This window comes from Nyctibius grandis, chromosome 8 (genome assembly GCF_013368605.1).
Source record: "Nyctibius grandis isolate bNycGra1 chromosome 8, bNycGra1.pri, whole genome shotgun sequence".
NCBI lineage: Eukaryota > Metazoa > Chordata > Aves > Nyctibiiformes > Nyctibiidae > Nyctibius > Nyctibius grandis.
In genome coordinates this window covers 46841137-46858107 of record NC_090665.1, presented here as the reverse complement: position 1 = coordinate 46858107, position 16971 = coordinate 46841137, and the positions used below count along the sequence as shown (strand labels likewise).

General features: G+C 40.8%; 1 protein-coding gene across 1 annotated transcript in view; it reads right to left on the bottom strand.

The window, feature by feature from the left end:
- PATJ (PATJ crumbs cell polarity complex component) overlaps window positions 1-16971 on the bottom strand; it is a 147010-nt gene that overhangs the window by 65632 nt on the left and 64407 nt on the right. The gene's annotated exons all lie outside the window — the stretch shown is intronic.

The window sequence follows — 16971 nt, the reverse complement described above, 5'->3', positions numbered from 1 at the left end:
CAGAAACTCAGCATCCCCTACAATCTCCCTCTGACAGCCGCACTGTCCCTCTGGCAACACTTTGCTTCCTGTACACTCAGCATTTCTATTATTCTCTGGCACACTTCAATTAATGCTCCCACCCCAAGCCCAAGCCTGTCATATACAGGGAAAGAAAAAAAAAAAAAAGCTCCATGGCTGTCTCTCCCCTTCCTGCCCAAAATACTGTGAGCCAAAATAGTACAACATTACTTTTAAGTACAGGAGGGAGAGAGCACGCACAAGGTGCCACACAAACAAAGCCTTCTTCAGATGAACAGCTGAAGCGTGGGCTTTCATGCTCTCACAAATACAACTCACCCAAGCTGAAGTGAAAAACAAACTCTCCTGAGACAATATTCTTACCCTAACTTGAAGACTGCCTCTTTTCTTTTTTTGTGTGAAGGATTCACGCTATTATTTGGGATCTCCGAGTTTCTTCTCCTCTAACTGCCCCCTTCAGCTCAGGCTCCCATTGCATTTTCCTCCTCTCATGCCATACAAATGCTTGCAGCAGCTTCTCAGCTCACACAAGAAAACTTTCCTTCTCCTTCAACACTTTCCTTAAATCTCACTTGTCCCTCGCATCACTCTTTCTCCTGTGGAAGGTAAAAATTTCTGCTAGTGATTTTTAACTAATCCAAGAAGAAGGGTATAATGAGAGTCTTCACAATCCACTTCAAGTACCATTTCATTTTGTTCCTGTGAGCAGGTGACATTTAGAAACAGCTATCAATAACTTTTTCTTCCTACAATCAAGGAATCATCACAGCTGAAGACAACAGGAGAGAGAAAAGCGACATTTAGCCCTGTCTGAAAAACAGAGTAACTGCACCCTGTAACACCAGGGAGCACCTCCAATGCTTGCACCATCTCATGTCAACATTTTGTATAAATACAGAGTTCCTGCCAGCAATTTTTTCCTTATTTCAGGCCCAAAGTTTCATTCTAAAGCTGCAGTTTCATTATATAACATTTAAGTTCTCTGAGGAAGGGATATTGTATGTTTTTCTTCTTTAATTAGATGACAAGGACATGATGAGTCTATTCAAACCAATGTTTATCTGATATCTTTAACACTTTTAAAAGGAGATTTAGTGAAAGTGTGGTAAGCAGAGCATCCTGATGCTAATAATCACTGATTAGAAGGGAATCTGCCCTCCCCTGCACACAATGCTTCCACTCATTTGCCTTTCAAATGATGCATTAACCCTCATCAAAGCACTCGGGTTTCCTCAGAAGTGACCTCCTCTGGGTGTTGTGGTCTGGCAATCAGTCACTCCAGTGGAGCACTGACGCTGAGCTCGGAGTCCCTCCGCACCAGCTGATGATCCCGCAGCCTTACAGGCTGTGGAGGAAAGGACTGGCAAAAGCTGCCCACGTGTTTGTTGTCTGCTGCCCTGGCACTGTCAACCAGTTGTTTCCTCTAGATAGGAGACACACAAAACAGGCTAGTTGTTGGAGCATCACACTGCAACTAGTCGATTAAATACAGACAAATAGCAACAAAGACATTTTTCTTTTGATAAAATCTTCTATGAGGATACTAGCTAATAATAGTAGAGTAGTAGATAATATGTGTAAAAATATATCACATCACGATTGATGTTTGGGCCCACAAATGGCCCAACTAAAGGCATTTTGAACTAATTACATGCTTAAAACATAGAGTAGCCTCAAAAGACAGCTGCTGTAGACCCCATTTTTAAGCCATTGAAAAGATAACTGAGAAAAATCCCATAAAAATACTCTACTGTATAATATTGCAGTATATTACATTGTACCACGCAGTTTAAGTCATCTAAGGCCAAAATACTGCAGTCTTCAGAGCTTCCCAGCCCACTCACTGGTGGTGGCACTAAGCAGCCCGGAGATAAGGCTCAGTTATCACAGCTGACAGGCTCACGCACGCTGCTGCTCCCGAGAGGAAAGCAGCCTTTCCCCTGCTCTGCTGAGGATATGTTAACAGTACAAGAACGTTAGAAAATACCGATTTCCATCTGCAGAGTCTCAAGGAAATTTGAAATAGCTCCGAAGGCACATTGCTTGCACTTCTGGTCTGCTGCACGGCTGGCATCGATGCGCCCACCGAGCATCAGTGATCTGTGAGGATGCATGATGTGCACACACAAAATCACATTCCCAGATGCTGTGCCAGACGATGCTCTAATGACCCATTTTACAATGCAGTTTTGGAAAAAAAAAATCTCACAATTGGGATAGAAATTTCTTTTCGAAGCTACTCTTTCTGGTAGGAGCAGGTTTTCTGCTTTGCTCCTGATCACGTTGCTCTGCTCGGATCTACAACCCATTCCCTACATTTGTATTTGAAAGCTGCTCGTCCATTTGATGGAAGAGCAAGTATGTCTAAGACCAAACAAAGAATATTGGGGAACTCTCATCCACTGCTTTTCTGCTTGGTCTCAACATGAACAAATGAATATTGCGAACATTTAAGTCTTCCTGCCTTGACAGTAATAAAGCGTAACTTGATCTGACAGTATTTCATCTTTAAATAATGATGTTCCCACAAAGCGACTGGCACAGTCATTATCTTGGCATCTTTCTGCACTGAGTCTAATTAAAGAGAGTGGCACCAGACTACTGTCAAAAACGGAAAGTTTGTTACCTAACAAAAGCTTCTATGGGCCCGAGCGCCAACTTTCCCAGCTTTCTGACGTATGAGGAACTGCTGAGGGAGCTGGGGTTGTTTAGCCTGGAGAAGAGGAGGCTCAGAGGTGACCTTAGTGCAGTCTACAACTACCTGAAGGGAGGTTGTAGTGGAGTGGGAGTCGGCCTCTTCTCCCAGGCAACTAGCGATAGGACAAGAGGACACAGCCTCAAGGTTTGCGAGGGGAGGTTCAGGTTGGACATTAGGAAGAATTTCTTCTCAGAAAGGGTTATTAGACATTGTGAGGGGCTGCCCAGGGAGGTGGTGGAGTCACCATCTCTGGATGGGTTTAAAAAAAGGCTGGACATGGCACTTAGTGCCATGGTCTAGTTGACATGGTGGTGTCAGGGCAATGGTTGGACTCGATGATCCCAGAGGGTTCTTCCAACCTGATTGATTCTGTAATTCTGTGATAAGTAATTGAGAAATGTAGCACAGAGGACACCTCTAGGAAGCCAAGGTGATGAGACATTTCTCACGTAGTGATTTGTTCTTAATCTAAGAATTTAAGAACCTGTGATGAGAGCCTGAACCTCCTCCATCTAGAGGGGGATGGGATAAGAAGATGGGGAGATTTTTGGACTTAATAATAAAGACTTCTTGACCAGCAAACATAACTGTACTGATGAGCCCAAAGATCTAAAGAAAACTCTTAAAGGAAGGTCTCCAGGGGAATTGCCACCATTTGTGAAATGTAGACAAAAAAAGGTTAAGCTTCAAAAAAACCCCAAAACAGTTGCACTAACAAACCATAAAAATAAAAGTAAGGACCTGGTTGTGAAAGAGCAGGTGAAGAGGAGGAAATGATACTGTGCACCTGGGAGAAGAGATGGTGGAGAGGAGATGGCAGGAAGAATGTCCCAACCTAACGTGATCGCTTGGTTTGCCAGAGCAGCACAGCCTTGCAACGCAACAAAACTACGTAAAATCAGCGTGACTTGACAAGGACTAAATTAAATTTTTGCATTAAAAAACCCCTGCCACAGTAGTTTAAGTTTGTTTGTACAGCAATTTTTAAATATGCTGTGACAGCGATTAGAAAAGATTAAAGTTGGATGAGTCATGTGGGACTGTAAAGCCCAGGAAAATACCCACAGAGCTACACTGGAAAATACAGTGCAAGTCTTAACAGTGAGAAGAACCATGGAAGACAGATCATCATCACGTGCTTTAGTTGTGATTTAATTCAATGGCAGTCTTAACGGTAAATTTTAATCCTGTTTAATATTTTTAGTTTTTAGTTATTTTGATAAAGATTGATTGTAACTAGCTAGTCACTACAAAAATACCTTTATCTGCAACAAAAGGTTGTATTTATATTGTATGCTCCTTCTTTAGGCCAACTATGGGGATGAAATGCTATATAAGTATTTAAGGAAATATAAAATTTACTACACATCTGTTGAAATGCTCAAGATTTAGCTCATATGTCAGGTATTATTAACAACATTTCTTCTATACTATATATTTTTCCTAACAATATATACTTTTGTATTTGGACAGAAATTAGAATGCAAATAAAATATAAGCAACAGCTTTGTAATAAAAATATTGCATACAAATATGCCAATTGTGATTAATATAACAAAAATGTTTCTATTTAAATGTTTTCATTTAAAACTGGAATATTAAACAAAAGCATTGTTATTCTAACAGTAGATAATGGTGGTTCTATGGTGATCAAAAACATTTTTAAACGGTCTAATTTCCACTTTGTCAAAGATTTCCTTTTGTCTGTCTTTGGGCCTTCACCAACACCTGGTTAACGACAAACGCTGTGCAGTGACCTCGGAGGAGGTCCTGCCATCACACCATGGCCACAAACACTTCCATAATTTTCCAACTGACAACTCTCAACTTCACACTCCTCGTTTTTATTCACAGACCAGAAAAGAAAAATATCCTTTTTCAGCTCCTAATAAGTTGTTCAAGTTTGATAAGCTATTTTCATTCCCACTGAATTAGTTGAATAAGCTGTAGAGAGAATAGGTCTTTGTTTCAGGCAGCTGAAGAAAAAGTCAAAAGTTGTTTTTTTTACTACAGTCGGTTCTGGGTCCAGATTTCTCTCAATTCTCTGGGTGCACACATACTTTTCCTGAAGAGTTTTTTCACTTGAGTTATGCTAATAGGTTAGCGTATGCTCAGATCTTAATGTAGATGGCCATTTAAAACTTACAATGCATGTCAAAAGCAGAAAATGTTTGATTTAAATTAAGGGCAAATCTAATTTAAACGAAAAAGCAGCCAAATATTAAAAAAGATGCACATGCAGCTTTTAGAGGACACAAGGTGATAGAGCGTACTCCACTCACAAAACAGACCTGACCAGCCTTTTTTTTTTTTTTTTTTAAAATACAGAATCAGTATTTTGCTAGGTTCATACCTGGTTAGTCTTTCATCAAACTGATTACAGCTCCTCAAACACTTACAAACTATCTGATGACTTTTAGGATCCTCTGTGCTTTTGCACAGGACACTGAAACCATGTTCTCTAATTCCCCAGTGCTGCTGAGAGGTCTGTCAGCTACTTGAAGACCATCCCTGCGCTGTGTTTGGTGGGCTACATCACCACCTTGTCACTGCACACTTCTGGCTATGAAGCCAAGAAACAAAATATTAGGTAAGAACAGGGCCAGCCCACTCCATACCTCACATCATCATACAATGATCCTACAGAACCAAGAAATTTCAAGAGAGTAAGTCTGGGTTGGTTCTAGGTCCTGTTTTTTGAGCTATCAGATTGCACTTGAGTCATTTTCAAGCTTTTCACAACATCAAGCAATGCTTAGAGGCTTTGTTTCTTTAAGTTTAAACCTGAGTTTCCCAATGTCATGGCTCGCCTTTGATGGCTGAGGAAAAATGAAAGTGAAAAATGACTGCACCACCTGGCAATGCTGCAGACTGCCAATTTCTGTGCCTTAGAACAAAACAAATACATACCTATAATTTCACTTCAAAGCCTCTTCTACTAATAAAAACACAATAATAGTTATTATACTATATCTTTCCATATCTTCAGCTATGATGTGTATATTCCATTTATCATGTCTAATACATTAATCATAGTATTAAACGTAAAGCAGATACACAAGCTAATGGTATACCAACCACTGGGCAACTGTTGGCTTCAAGTCCAAGAGAGACCTGCAGCTCAGAAGACAAGTGATCTACTCCCACATCTCCAAACGAGGCTTCTGATACACAACTGGGCTCTCCTTTGATTAAGAGAGTACTACTGGCAACTTCTGGTAACACTAATCCACAGGATCCCTTTCCCAGGCCAGCCACTGAGCTACAAGACTCAGCCAAGAGCAAGCACCAGCGCATCACTGCGCTCCCGTCTTTAACACGGCCCAACATTCCCCTCCCGCTTCAGGAGAAGCAAAGTGCAGCCCCCTTTATGTGCTTTGGTTTCACGCCAGCCTGGTCGAGCTGGCACAGCGTTGGGCAGAGCAGTATTTGCACAGCCCACTCCTTCTCATCACTTGCTTTGCACTCGTTGCTGAGGTGCTGCCTTAGCTCAAGCTGTATCCTGAAGTAAAGACCTTTTCCAGCCTTATGGAGGAGAGGATGAAAGAAAGGGACCCACAGCACTCTAATTTTTGATCATGGGTTTAGCCCATGAGAAGTCCCATGTGAAGCGACGCTGAAGAACATCCTCCCTCCTCTGTTCAAGCCAGCTCTCGTGCTCCTCAGACTCCCCTGTGAGCCTCTGCAGGTCACCAACCCACCAGAAAACCATTCCTCTTTAATGATGGAGCACTTTTCTGCTGAGTGAGTTGAACAGGCTGAGGAAGGGAAGAGCAACAAGCACCCAAGTACTGTAAACACCTGGGGAAGGTGGGAGCGGGGACAGGCAAAGGGTGCTCCTGCTTTTAGCTCACAGTTAGACAGTCTTATATTGTGGAGCTTCAGCCTGAGAAACAGCAGAACATTAGAGGAGGATGACAAAGTAAACGCTTCTCATGTAGCTGAACAGCTGAAATGCAAACTTCCAGGCTGAAAACATACCGTTTGATTAATGCTACTGTTCCCAAAGAGAAAGGTACCAACCAAATAAAGAATTAACTCAAATGTCTCTTCTTAAAATGAGAAAGCAAGGGTTTATTACTTGGAATAATTTTAAATTGTCCTATGTGATATAAACTATGTATGCTGTGCTAATAAGAACACAGATTTTTCTACCACTGAAAGAATCAGTCAGACAGCAACTCTTGCATTTACACAGCCAACTGCCATGTTCTTTTTCCATCAGGGGAGGTGGGGGGATCTGGACAGAGGAATGGATAACAATTCTTCCCCACACAAAAATCCCCATTTAACATCATTGTGAAATCATGAAGCAGTTGTATACTCTCCCTAAATAAGCCATACATCTTATTTAATCAGCTGTCTTGAGAGTCTATTCAAGAAGTTAATCAGGTTTATGCTGCACTTATGACATCATAAAACTTGACAGATTTGATTAAATAAGACAATATTTTGTATCAGAAATTCTATTGTTATTGTTTTTAATCTCTGCAAAGGACAGGGTCTGGCAGACCTGTTTTCTCTTCCACAAAGAGTAAAATAAAAGGATTAGGGTCAGACACCTTTGCTTATAGCACATTTCAAATAAGAGGTGACAAGCACGGCATTCATTTCTCGGCAGAAGAAAAATAAAATCACAAACAAGCAAAGAGAGTATTTTAACAGGTTTTTTTTCAGTTTCAAAATACGTTCTTAGGTAACAAATGGCTTCTCTCTAATGTATTTAATGAAATAAAGATATTAATGCATTAAGCTTTGGGCATTTTTTAAATGAACACAATTATAATCAGGAAATTGATGATGTATGTGAACAGAGACTTGCAGTATGTCAGGCACTCTCTCTTTTCCTCTGGCAAAAGAAATCCATCTCCAAGGATTTGTCCAAGAGGAAGAGCTAAACGGATAAACTTCTCTATATTAAATAGACTTACTTTTTTCCACTCTGACTGGAGAAAGAAATCAACTAAGAGAAAGTTAAAAAAACAAAATGCTTGAGGGGAAAAATAAGAGTGGGGTATGGTAGTTTCTACTGTAATTCTTTTGGGTTGATATTCAATGGATTGCTTTCTCTTGGGGAATTTAGCCTTCAGATGGATGATTCAGATGCATCCAAGACTTGTTCCTCAGGAATAAACACTGTCTTTTGGGTAAGCTGGAACTCTGTGGAACCTGCTTTTTTTTATTTAAGAAAAAAAAAGAATTAAATGGCATCTAACCCCTAGAAACTGTGGCATGGTGCTCCAGAAGGCTCAAGATGCTTTGTGTATCCTATGACAGATGGCTAACCGAGACGTCCAACAGACGGTAACCAAGCCAGAAGAGACGCCAAGTCTTCCGAACTGCGGTCCGGGGGTTACGCTCCAGTGTTTATTAATTATATTTTAATCTCTTAATATAATTAATTCTAATATGGTAAATCACTTTATTCTGTTTTCCTATAGGAACAAAGCTTATGCAATCATACTCTGTGCAATCCAGGCTCCTGCCCCCAAACCTTTGAACCTGCTGGCCAATTTGAAGCAAATCTGATGGTGGACTAGGGGTCTCCAAGGTACTGTAAAAGGGTCATGAAAACAGGCAGCCATGCAGAGGAGAGAAACCTGATAAATATCCTGACTGGGGGAAAGGCTTCGGTGTGAGATCACACTTTATTAAAGCGTCAAAGAATTCACATGAGAGAAAGCCCTTAGAAATGCTCCAGCCACAGGAAAAGCTTAAATCAGAGCTCACACCTTCCTCGACACTCAAGTCGGTCGAACAGGAGACACAAATCTGTAGGAATCCAACTTTATTAGCTGCAGTACTCACAGAAATACTTGTTAAACTCTTCACAACTCTGCACTCAAGTCCGGGCTGGAGGCAGCGCAGGGAGCACCCAACCAGCACCTCTCTCCTCCCCTCAAAACGTCTCTTGCACATCTCTCCGCGCAGAGGACGGAAATCAGCCACAAGGAAAAGGCGAAGGTCTGCCAACGCACGGCTACCAAGGGACGGGCCGGAGCAGATGTACCAACTGGCTACTGTACAGCCCCGTCCAGGGACGCCAAGAGGGTCAGCCTGTTGGTTTGCTCTGATGCCAAGAGCCATCCGCTCCGCTCACGCTGCCAGCGGCCGCCGCGGGTCCCGCTCGCTCTGCCCTTCCGAGCCGGCGCTCTCCCTGACGCGTGTCACTGTGCAAGTCCTACTCATTTACAACGCCACAATATGCCTCCTGCACACACGAAAGAACGGCCACATCATTCTGTCCCCGAAAGGCTTCGCTGAACTCCCCATTCCTCACAAAATCCCTTTTAACCTCTTTCTTGGCCCTCGCTCGGAAGCTGCCCATGCTCATCCTTGCATACAGCTCTACTTACTCCCTCGTCCATCACATCCCAGTCTCATCTCATTTTTGCCTCTTCCACTCTTCTCCCAGCCCTTCAGTGACACCTCACTACATACCACGCTGTCAGGCTGTTCACTTAATGGCTTTCCTTCCTTTGAAAAACAGTATTTCAAAAATCACATCTTCTATACTTCTAACAACTCAATCTTGAAATGAGCTCTTGCTGTGAAATTACTGCATTGTCTATTTAAATGCATTAATGAAACACAACAAAATGATGCTGCGTTAATCCTCAAATAACCTGTCATACCCCTATGAGAATAACAGGCTACAAAATGGAGGCAAGTACCTTATGGGGTTTAGAACAGATTTTTTTTGCCAGACACTTGAAAGAAACGTAAGTTTCTGGTTCAGAACACAGTTTGCATTAAGGTTTACAATTCAGTGCAGAAAAAAGTCCAGATTTGAAGGTCTGAGTTGCAGATGACCCTGGCACAGGGAGCAGGAGGGTCCAGCACCAAGGGAATCTTGTTCCTCCTCCTTCCCTGGGTACCCAGCTGACCTGCTGCCGCTGAGTGGCCCTGGCCACCGCGTTACAGAACGGTCATGGCTCTACCAGACCGGACAACTGCAGGACCATTATGCACCGTGTAGTATAGGATACACTTTGGTGGTGTTTTAAGGTACAGCAAATGCTGCTGCTTGCTGTTTATTCCCAGAGCACCTGGTGCAATGGAGACTTAGTAGCATAAAATCTTTAAGAACCATTTGGATGGTGTAATCCCCCTCTGCTCCCACAAGCATAAAGAGCGATAACAGCTCCACACGTATGTGCACACACAAACAAGTCCCTCGTGCCTTCATACTCTCTGGCATTTCCATCCAAATTCCTCCTAATTTAGGTATGTGGTTCAACTTCTAAGTAACAGCACGTTACAAGCATGAGAACTTATGTTCAATATCTTGTAATATTCCCAGGACCATCATGCCATGGAAACAATGACTTCCCACCTCACTTTACAGAGGATATGGTTCAGTATACTACATAATTTTAACATTTACAGGTCAAAAAATGCTACTTAAGCTTATGGTTCTGAAATGGCAGATAAAACACATATGTATTTATAAATATGTGATAGTTCATGCACTTGGTTTTCAGTTAAGGGATACAAAAAACAACTGAAACAACCTAAAGTGTTTTAAAAACCCCGCAGAACAACTGTTAAAAGCATTTGGTATCTACAGAATAACCACAAAACAGTATGATGAAGTAAAGGTTTACCACTCCCGGCTTTAGACACCGTATGTAATTCACCTGTAGCTCTGTCCTCTGGCAGTAGTTCACTCATCAGCTGAACAGGAATTCCCAAATTTAGCTCACTCAACTACTGCTGTTGGGATGCCAGTGGCTCCTGGCTCTGTGCTGGCCTGTCTGCATAAAGACACGCAGAAGAGTCGGGTCCTCCTCCGCGCTTAAGCCTTGTCCTTCCCCCAGACCAAGACCCCAAGCAGTTCTCTTACCTGTCCTGTTCTCCTGTTGCACGTTCTAACTCACAAACCCCATTACTCCACTTTGCTCGCCCTTCTCCCTTACCTTCTCAAAACGACCCCAGAATACGACGCCAACATCAGCGCTGCTCCTGGATCTTGAATTGCAGCTGTGGATCCTGTCAGCGGCTGGTTCCCACAGCCCCGGCGGTGGGCAGGGCAAGGAGAGAGCTGGCAGCACACAGCACCAGGATGCCACCGGTCAGTGGTACCTGACGCGCCATCTGCCTGCTGGGAACACTTTCCCATTCACGGAGGTAATTTGGATTGATGGGTGTCTTGATGGAGGAGCTCACCCCTCGCCTCTGGGGAGCACACGGAGGGCCCACGCAGAACGGGCACAATGGCTACGGGCTCTGCCTGCACACAGAGCTCTCTGCAGAGGGATGCTGGCACAGCCCAGGCTCCCCAGCTTTGGAGGGCTATGCTCCTCAGACCTCCACTCCACCTCTGCCCAGCACACGTGCACACACACGTGCACTTTTTACATTCACAGCAGCAGAAATTTGCTGTTTCCTTGATGATCCCCAAAAGCTCAATGCTTTAACGTCTCCTCTAACAACTTTTTTTTGGGAAGTAGAGACAGGAAAGCACAAGCCATGATCTCTAAGCACTGATGAAGCAGACAGACATGCCCATTGTTACACTAATAATAAAAGGCTCATTATTACTTCTGGGGTAGCAGAAACTGTCCTTTAGCCAGTTGCAACATCTCTTCTCATTTCAATATGGTAAAAGTATTTTGAATTTGCTGATAAAATACAGATATTCATCTGATGCAGATATCAGTCTTTTATACACACACACACATATATATCTATGAATACAGCTCTCCTTCTTAATGTCATTAGCTTGCAAGTCGGTTTTGATACACATGTGGTCACTATAAGGCATAAAGCAAATTTTTAATCGTCTGTCAGAGTGTATTATAGCCAGCATACCTACACATAAATATTCTGGATTGCTCTTTAAATGCCAGCTATCCTGATAAAGAGCAGTTACATACCTGCTCAAAGCAGAAGGTAAATTGATGACTAGCCCTAAGCCACTACATTGAATAAGGGAGAATCAAGTCTTAAGATTGAGGAGCAAAAGATAACTTCAACTTTCTCAAACAGTTAAAGAAGTGATTCTGGACAGCTGTCTCAATTACTGTAATACCATGGGAAACTAGGTAACATCTGTAAAGAATAAAATTATTGTCGTTTAACATTTTCACTTTCCCTTCTGTTAGGAGCTTATTTCCACTATGTATTAGGAGCAGCTACTGTTTAAACCTAGCAGACCATTTTGGAACAGAGCTATTATGCAAATAATCTATTCTGTATTCTAACTAAAAGCAATGCTGTGCTAGTCTGGACAAGACATGATGCACAGTAGACTTTCTTTTTAATTTTTTTTTCTTTTTGTGCAGTGGAGCAACATCATTTATGATGGTAATGATGAAAGATATCTCCCTATCTAAATATCAGACATTCAAGAATATAAACATAACCACCTTTCATGGTCTAGTGTGTCTTTCATTTATTTAAATATTTACATCCTTTTTACATATTTTTAGGTGCAAGTCCTTGCAGTGATATTAAGTGTTCTTCAATGACAGCAATATAAAGATCTACTTGTATTATCCTCTTAGCAAGTTTGTACAGTGATACCTGTGTATGCAAATTTATACCACAGACATTATCTTCTATCTGTAAGTTATATGAAATTACTTATCTGCAACACCTGAGTAAGATCAAAGATCCCAAACAGCATAAGCCACCTGCACCATGCCTTAGACAATGTAATAACCTTAAAACATGAAATCAGTATATTTCATGCCCAGCATTTTAATGCTATTCTCTGGATACCTGGCTTGTGTTGGAAGAAAAGATCATACCTAAGAACAAACGCAATCTAAGGCAATATTTAAAGATTAGATTATCCTTCATTGCAAATAGCTCATTTGTTTACTATCACATTGCTTTATTCTTGTTTTGCATCCTTGTACCATGAAAATGCTGAATATTCAGTTTAGATTCCCCAGCAGCTTTTTATTTTAGTCTAAAAACATTTACCTAACACATTCTTAACAAGCAAAGTGAAGAAAATTCAGCCATCTGTCTCTACATTACAATAACAGTTATGGAAGAGTAGATTATTCTATATAGCAAGAAATTTAATGCTAGGGATTCTTATACTTTAAGCACTGCGTGCTCATGTCAGTATTGTGTATAAGAATGTTGAACACCAACACACACAGAAACAATGATTTATAAGCAAACAGAAGACGAAATATTTTAAAGATATTAAATGCATTCAATATTCCAATCGTGCTATATGTCCATGCTTCAAACTGAGACAAAAAAGATCTGTGCTATTATTTTCTTATCTCCAGCATTTCACTAGTTCTAAATTATCACCGAAAATACTTAAAATGACTTGCTGGAAACAAACACAATATATAGAGAGATCCAAATGCTTACCTGGGAAACCCCCTTGTACCATTGCTGTACCAGCATGGACTTCAGGATATCTGCATTCCTGACAAACATTCAGTGCTGTAAGCAGCTCAAATCCTCATCACACACAGACTCAGGGCTTGTCTTTCTTCTGACGACCTTGGGCCTATTTTCCTGAGATTTTTCTCTCCTTAAGGGCAAACCGTCTGTCTGTTTCTATTATGAGATGCCATCAATTATATTAATTTCAAGCTACCCACAAGCTAACAGTTACATCTGCCAGCAGATGAAAGCTGCCTATGAAAGTATGCAGGGAGCAGCAGATCTCTGGTTTCCCACATCTGACCCACTGATGCTCTACGGCTGCTGTTTGTGCACCGGCTCACTCTGCCAGCATCCGAATGACATCTCTATCCCCAAACACGAGTCACCTCAAACGTTCATTTAGCTGCAGGTACTATCGCGCTTAATGACCCGCTGCGTGGCAAAGTAGCAGTTAATAGACGTTATTTATCTAAGCATCATCCTTCTCATGCAAACTACAGGGGTTAAAAATGAATTTCTCTTAGTCAAATGGCTTCATTAAATGTGTTATTTCCCAATGCTGCAAATCTTGCAGTTTCCCAACACTGGTATGTGTCCATGGCATAGGGTTTGGTTGTAGGTTTTTGTTTTATTTTTTTTTAGTGTCAGAAAAAAAACCAATCTGTCATCACAAGCATAAGAAAGACTCAAACTTCATCATAACTTGTATTTTACTGCAACTCTGAACAAGCAATGTTAGTTTTACTGCAATGAGTGATGAACTGAAACACTGAAAAGACTCAAAATGCCTCATTTAGTAATTAAAAAAAGCAAAGATAAAATCTCTCTCTAAATTTATAAACATACTTAGTCATTTTGGGAAGTCCTTACTAATTCCTTCCAAATGCGGCATTTAAAACAACTCAAAATACTCAGTTATTTTGTTAATACCACTAATTTGTTCATTTTTCAAGTTCATTGTCCTTTCTTTAGAATATGTATCACAGCACACACAAAGCCATCTGTTCAGTGCATTATGCATAAGCACACAGTAAAAATACAAGAAGTCCCAGCTGTAATTTTACTATTAATTCATCAAAAATGTAATTTCCTCTTGCAATACTTCATCAGATGATGAGAACTGTGCACGTGATTCACAAATAGAGTAAAAAAAACCCCAAAAACCAGCCCCAAAACAAAAGCCCAAACTAACCCACAACCTCTAACTACAATGACACCAACATCATAATCTATCCTCATGTGGCATGACAGCTTGCGAGTCTGCCCAGCATGTACAGCCCTTCTGGATCTGATATTAGGGCTGGTTACAAAACTTACACATTTTAGCTAATTACGGGTCAGAACAAGACTGGGAAAAGAAGATTAGCAGTACAGAGTCGTATTAAATAGAGATTAACACAGAGCTAAAAAATGAAAGTCACTGCTCCTTTCGTTTAATCCTGGCTCTTGAATGCTCTTTGGAAATCCACTGTACTAAATACACTTGTTACTATATTTAAGAAAATAAAATATTGCAATTACTATTTTTTTTTCAATATTTTATTTTCATAAAGCTTGAAGCATTTTCCCAAGCTACATCTTACTCTCTGACCGTCATCTCTACTTGCTGTTGATTGCAGTGACATCTATTGGAGAGGCACTGCTCGGCTGCACAAGCTGCCTCACCTGAACATCACTGCTTTCTGGTGTCGTGTCCCCCCCCCCAAAAAATAGAATTAAGAATTGCTTTTCCTTTGTTTTAGCACAGCTTTGCATAAAACAGACTCTAAACAGCCCGATCCTCAAGAATTCTATTGATTTATCAGTGGGTTCTTTTTCATTTAGTCACTATTAATAATTCTGGCATTTTTCCAAAATGCCAATGATTGTTTTCCCATCTTTGCACACAGCAGTACACAGACACTTCCCCAGGTCATATTTTTGCATGCCCCATATATTTCACCATACCTTCCACAAAGTCTCAAATGAACTCTATTCCTTTTTTGGATTTTTTTTTTTTTTTCATAAAAGCCACCATCCTCTCACGTGCGTACAGCTGTCGTTGATGCTATGGAAGCTGCTAAAAGCCTTGCGTGGGATGAGGGCACTCTGCTCACGTGCCCAAGTGCTTTCTAACCCCAACCCCATCCTACGTAGACAACAGGCAGTGTGGGTTTGTCTGAACCAACCTACACGTGTGCACACACACACACTCACCCCTCTTGCACCCTACTCAGCCACAGATTTATCACAACAGGGAACGCAAAGTCAAAACATTAGAGAAGTCCTAAAATCTCTTGCTTTGGTAGAGAAACCACCATTCCTCAAAAAGCATTTTAGGAAGATAAATTATGCTTTCTTACAGCTTCATTGATTTCTACATTATCTAGAGACAAAATAAAAGGAAGGGGGCATTATTATCCCCTTATTAGATAGAGTTAAATATCCTTGCAGACAGGAAGTCTGAGCACCGCAGTATCTAGTCCACTATCTCAGCCACCTTTCACTAATTTTTTTATTATTATCTATTTTTATTATTGTAAACTTATTTGAAATCAACCAGATCAATCTCAGTCAACTAACTGGACAATATATTTTACTAAAAAAATACAATATCAATTGAAATTAAGGATTCCAAGTTCTTTCAACAGTTGTCTTTTTAATTTTCTTATAAATAGTTTTTAAGGTCTTTCCTATCTAACTTATGATTGTTTCAACTCAATCACAAAAAGTATATCTAAATTGTTATGAATGCCCCAAGGAAAACCTCACAAAACATTCCATTACAAACCACTCTGCCCATCCATTTCCTCTGCTGCTTTTTACTGCTAACCCCTCATTATAGCAATAAGCCACAACAGGGTGCACATTAGTCTATTAGCAGATCCTTAGTGCACACCTACAGCCATCCACCACTAAAGGAAAACACACCAGTGCCTATTGATGCAGTCTGGAGCACAGCTGCTTGCAAGTACAAATAGTTCCTTTGTATGCTCTCCCTTCCTTTTACCTACTAAAAAAAAAAAAATCCTATTCAAAATGTGATGTTTTTAACGTTTGGGAAGCCTAAAAAACCTCTTCATGGAGAGTGACCTCCTCCAAAATAACCTCTGCATGGAGAAAGTGTTTGCAGTGTGGGGAGGAAAAACTCCAAACCCATGTTTTAGCATTTTCAGGTCTCTAAGATGAAGCATTCTGGAGGCTCCTTTTGCAGCAGGATGCACACACTGCAAGTTTTACAAAACTATTTTAAAGCCTTAAAACAGCAAAGTCAAAGCGAAGAGTAAACAAAACCCACATCACACAGGGTTAGAGTTGAATACTGATAAAGATTTGACAGTATCACCAGAAGAAGAAATAAAACAAGTGGAAATACTACTTTCAACTTGCCTTCAAAGGGGTGCAAAAAACTATTGCAGAACTTAGAAAATACTATTGGAAGTAATGGTGGTTCAAATGAAACAAAGATAAAGGAGAAGCAGGTTTGAAATTAAAGGTCTTGGGTGCAAGAAGACACATTTGAAAAAAAAAAAACCACCTGGAACTTCTTTAAACTTCTTAAACCACAGAAACACAGAGGACGCCTGGAGTTTCTCTAAACCAAGAGCTACCTAGTAGTTCTATCTCCAATATGGATTCACTCTATTTGGATCAAAAACAACCTTCGAAAAGAAGAGGTAGAACATCTACAAGAAATGACTGTTCCTTACAACTCCTCAGCAACGAAAGCTACAGTTTTGGTGGTAGAAAAGCAGAAATAAAAGGGAGCATTGCCAAAAGGCAAGTGGATTTAGATCCCAGAGGGGAAACTAAATCAATACCAAAAGGTTATTCAGCCACTTTAAGGGGAAAACAGACAAAACACAGAGACTGTGAAGCAGTATGGATGGGACAGAAAGGATTTTTCTAAA